We start from the raw sequence: 6,086 nt of genomic DNA, 5'->3' as shown, positions 1-6,086 counted from the left end.
GACCTCCAAATCAAAAAGATACATCGCCAATTACCATTGTTGCAAACTCCCATTGAAATGTGTAGTCAAGCTACCCATGACATTATGATAATAATCTTCTAATTGAAAATCAACCAAATGCCTTAAACAATCAAATAAATCAATTGCAATGCTAGGAGATCCCAAAAGAAAAAGTAAAAGCAAGATCCTCAAACAAGCAGATACACCACCACAACCAATCAAGAATCAATCCAACACCACCAACAAAGAACCTAAATAAACAATCATCTCATGTCAAATTCCTAAATGCAAGAAACATCCTTGACACCATGATCATCATCAACTGTACTAACATAAAATATCCAATCATGTCACACATGTCTATTTACATCACACAATCAACATGGGTCCCACATCATGACTATACCTGGTAACACCATCTCTCCTCATCAACATGAAAAACAAACCAAAAAATCAAGTGACTAAACCAAGCCACCAATATGAGTTTGTATTAGCATTGAAGCATCTATGGTTACAAACAACCCACATCCAAGCCATATATGCAATCTGTAAGTATAGACCATCTGCAACGTTGCACAACTTGTAGACCCAACAATACAACATGCAAATCCCATAATATTTTGATAACCATGTCAAATGAGAATAATCTCAGATGTACGTTTGAGTATACAATGACACAAACACCAAATCACCAAGTTTTGATTTTTCATAAGCTCATAGAATCACCATAGCTATAAGAATTGATAAATAGATCAGATGAAAATGATAGCAAATAAATCATGTCAAAACATCTCCAAATTTGATCCACTATGTAGTGCTTTGAATGAGTTTTATGTCAACTATTAAAGTCCAAAATCCAACTATGTTTGCACAAGTGATAACCTCTCCAATTTTGAAAGGAACATTTGACTTCCACTAAGCATTTTATTGCAAAAATGATAAAATTTGAAAAAATAAATCACACCATTGTGTAGTGTGTAGAACCAACTTTCTAGTTACAATAAAAAGTCAAAAAACCAACACTTGGGCTCAAAATATGTCTAATTGAAAAAATCAACCTATGTTACTATATAGGAGCAAGCGGGGGGGACAAGTCGATGGTACTCAAGTGGCTCGCTAATGATGGTGTTGACTCGGATGGCTCAAGGTGATGAAACTATAAAAAGGAAAAACCTAAAATTATTATTAAAGAGGGTTTAATTTAAAATTTTGGTGGATTTAAAATTGTTTCAAACCATGAGATTACATAAAATCATGTGACTAATCCCATGAGATAACAAAACCATTAACCTTTGATTTCATGTTAGGTACTAAGTTTTTACTTTATTAAATATATTTCTCCAATATTATATTAAATACTTTTCCCATGTGAAACCTTACATTAAATATTTGCAAAAGTTACAACACATGAAGTAGCCCTAAGAATGTTAAACCCATGTGAAGCATGTATCTCTAGGTCTCCTACGCACACCACAAATAATAATAATAAATTAAACATTATAACATCATATAAGGTGTACAAAACCCCATATCCTAACATAGTGAACCAGGCTAAAGGGGGCTAATTTGAATAAGATTAATAGAATGCATAAAATTCATAATAGAAGAGCAAAAGAGAAAAAAAAATGTAGAAATGAAGTACAAAAAGGAACTTGTGATAGAAATATGAAGTTGATTAAGCAAGATAGAAGCATTCGGAATTAGTGTTTGAAGATTGTCTTGATGACAGCTAATGCTAGAGATGACCTAAGTAGCATTCAAGGTGGTTGTCCTAAAAGCTTAAAGCCAAATTAGGACACTAATGTTGGGTGCTATATAGTCCTAGAGTTTTGGGCTCTACAAATTCTAAAATTGTTTGTCTATGTCTATTGTGTTCATTTCTGCCATTGTCGCAATCTAAAACGTTTGGATCTGCACTTGCACACACATGAAAGAGAGGAAAAAATTGTGTTGTATAAAGGCTTGACTCAATCAAACCCTATATTGGTGTTCCCACCTCCACAACAACAATGATGAATGAAAGAAATCACATGTTCTCAAGGGAGCCAAGGCAAAACAAACACATAAATGGCAATGGGAGAGAATCTATAGTTGGGTGGGGATATTGGCAAGTTACCTTAAGCATAAAACCCTTGCTTGGATCTCATGCAAGGTGATGTTAACTTGTACCAACATCTTAGTCACCCTAGATCGACTTTGTAGGTACAAGTTAGCTAATTCTTTGTTGATGTGATCTCCTTTCAATATTTCCCACAAATATCTAAGATCTTGCGTAAGTTGATATTCTTCATCTTTGTGTGACAATTAATTTTTGTATCAGTTGGCACATTTACTCTTGCAATCCCATCTTTTTGCTTCATTAAAAAAAACATCTAAATTGAAGTCTCTTGACATTACAAACACAACAACAAAAAACATTAAGAACTAGAGCTAACATTTATCATACAATAAGTTGAAACAAAAGATAATAATTATAATGCATACCAAGAAAGAGCACAAGAATGTAACAATTAATGTGTTATTTTAGAGGTGACACTCAATTACAATGTATGTAATACAACAAAAACCTATTGTAAATCAATGTGCCTTAGCCTCAAAAGTACTACATAGACTTCTGGTTGCCACTTAAAATTTAACTATTGTGTTTTAACATTTTACAACCATCTAGTAAGTTACAGTACCCTAACTAATAATTAAAATAAGAAAACAAAGTTGGTATAACATGTGGACTTACAATTAGGTTTCTTGTGAAGGTGGAGTTCAAAAATCATGAGACTTAAAGCATAGTAGTAAATTGGAGTGAAGTGCCAACTCCTCATTCATGCAACAATGATAATCCTCAACTAGTCTTGACATTATTTTGCTTATAGTATTATATTGATTTCAACCTCAGCATGTGAAACACACATTTGCATGTTTCTTTCAATGTCAAAATCATACATTGATTGTACATTGTATGGTGTGTATTAAGACCTAGAAATGAAGCAAACATGAACAATCAAGGACTTGTATAGTTCAATGTTCATTTACAAAAACCTTGTTTCACACTAGTGATTCATATCAACCATCGTCACATACTTTGCTTGAAAGATTCCACAAAAGAACAAACATGATAAGACATCATTGATAGATTCATTATAAAAAACATATTTGGCTAAGGGGGAATTCCATGCAATGTCCAATCAACATGGCATGGTAATTATCTATTGTCTATTCAATATTGCACTTTATCCTAGTGAAAATCAAAATATGTACTAAGATATCAACAAAGTCATTTAATCCTCACATAACATCAATGATTTATCTTCACAGATCATCACATAACATTGATGATTTATCCTCACATATCATCACATAACATTGGTATTCTCACAAAATTGTATCATACTCATAACATGTATAAGGATTCAATTAGGAATTAAATTGCTCATTCATATTGAGTAATCATTTAATGAAAAAAAAAAGTTTAAATATATAATCTTGGAAGTTAGATAGTAAAGATACATCAGAAATAACTTCTAGTCTTTGAACTTATGATGGCTTTGCATATTCATAGGGTTATAACCACACTCATCCTCACCTCCCCCTCAAATCCATTCTATCAAGGCATTACAAATTGTCAAACCAGTCTCACATTACCTCAAATGAATATTTCATATCACAAGTGTCAATAAATCAACCAAGTTTTACAATTCATGCTACTATCAACTTCGCATATCTAGTACTATAATATATAGATAAAGACGACAATTATCTCCTTTTGACATCCAAAGAAGGTAATATTTGTACAAATAAGAAGAGATATATTACAAGTACAAAAACACTCTTATGGCATATAATCCAATGAAGGTGCAAATTAGTATAGCCTTCTACAATAGGTCAAGACCATATTCAAGTCCATCAAATAAGCAATAGAATAACTCTCATAATGAAGTAAGCTACCCAGAATATATTTCCAAAGAAGAATGTGTCATGAAAGGCTTTACTAATTGGCCACAAAACATTGAGCTCCCTCACAAAAATCTAAATAGAGAGCTCTTCCTAGTATGAGGGTCTCCAACAATGGAAACCAATGAATAAGAGAGAATGATTTGACTATTACTCATACTAAACAATGCAATCACATGATAACCATTCAAGTTTTGAAATAAAAACAATGCAATCAAATGCAATTCAAGCTTTAGCCAAAGACTTCAAATGCGTTCCAAAATAAAGTTAATGAGAAATGCCCAACAAATTTATGGATGTGTCAAACACAAAATCCGTGAAACAACCTAATGATTTTCTTTTACAAAACCTCAAGATGTAAGTATCCCTAAGGATCACATGATAACCATTCAAGTTTTGAAACAAAAACAAATGCATTCAAATGCAATTCAAGCCAATGCCAATAGCATGTAGAAACCCTAAGAAGTCCATTCTTAGTATTTCCAACCTCTATTTGTGAGTTGGACTTCAACCACTCACAATCCCTCCAATTAGAAAAGCAAACTCAATAGGCAAAAATATTTTACTAAACAAGACTGTAAACTAAATACCTAAATAAGAAGCTCAAATTGTCTACAAATGGAAACAAAGATAACAATACCCACGAAATCTTGCCATTCACCTCTCCTTCATATCCTCACAATCTTTAGAAAAAACTCATACTTTTCTATTACCATTAATCTCTTCTATAATTTGCCAATAGTAGCATGTTGTGATGGTTAAGTTGTTGTGTTGTTGTTCTTGCCATCAAGGTTCAAGCCCCACTGGTTCATAGCTCCGGGTTAAAAGCGTTTACCCCTTAAAAAAAAAATCTCTTCTATAATTTGCAATTTTGCAGGCCAAAATTATTCTAAGTGCTTTATATCACTCTCCAATAAATCAAAAATCTTGCAAATGATAACCAAATTATTTGACTCTCTGAAGGTTCAATATTTGACTTGGGTTAAAAAGACACCATTATCCACTATTACATTTATTACATCTCCATTATAGACCTCTAAGCTGGTCATAATCTAGGATGAAAGCTACTATCAAAGACTCTTCCAATCTAAGATTGGTTAAATTTGCACAATATTTTTAGTACAATCATATAAGGTCATCAATATAGGTGAAATCATTAACCTTCAAAACAAGGCTTGTAACATAGCTAATATTCATGTCAACAATTACCTCACACTCATCTTAAGATAAATGCAGTAATCTTTCAAGCAATACAACAACATTCAATTCATGCATAACCATACAAATGCAATGTGAAACAAAAGATTGGTGTATGCCACCGTCATTTTTTTTACCCATCATTGAAGCCTCTCTCTTCCATGCTGCTCCTTTGTGACACCTTCAAGTGCTCTTACATGCATGAAACTGAACAAGATTAGTCACCAACATATTTTAGTAGATTAGTCACCAAAATATTTAAGTAATTATCCCTAGTAAGGCATAAACAAAGGTTTGTGGTGATGATGCTTTGGGGACTTCTTTTAATCATACTAATGGTTGGATGGCAAGGAGGAGCCAGGTCACCCTAAGTGATTTGTCTAGCTCTCTTTTTTGAAATCTGAAAGTCTTCTGTTGGTGTTCAAAACAACTGTTTTACAGAACATGGAAATTCTCTTCTACTTACAAGATGTCACTCTGACTCCCATTTGCTTACAGTATCAACATGTAATTTACTTTCACAGCGAAATATACACATAAAAACTTCAGGAACTACCACCTCATTATTTATGATTTAGTCATCCAACGTGTTCAGGTTGGATTGTTACAAATACTGCATTCGTTGCAAACAACAGTTTTCTTTTACATATCTTTGCATTTTGAAATAAACATTAATTATGAAACATTGATAGTGTATGAAATATTGAAAAATGGTAGAAACAGGCCACTGTATCTAGGCTTTACTATGATCTACAGAAAAAATGCATGAATATATCGTCATATACTTACAGAGGAATTAAACTTGCGATTCTCCAGAATCATCTTGAGGAAAAGGAATACAACAAAGATCTCTAAAGCACAAATCACAGGCAAACCATACTGCTGCAGAAAACGTTAGCAATTACAGATCATGTCTTAGACAAAAATTTACACCCAGTACA

The sequence above is a fragment of the Cryptomeria japonica genome, chromosome 9 (genome assembly GCF_030272615.1).
Source record: "Cryptomeria japonica chromosome 9, Sugi_1.0, whole genome shotgun sequence".
Classification (NCBI taxonomy): Eukaryota; Viridiplantae; Streptophyta; class Pinopsida; order Cupressales; family Cupressaceae; genus Cryptomeria; species Cryptomeria japonica.
This window is presented reverse-complemented; position numbering follows the sequence as displayed.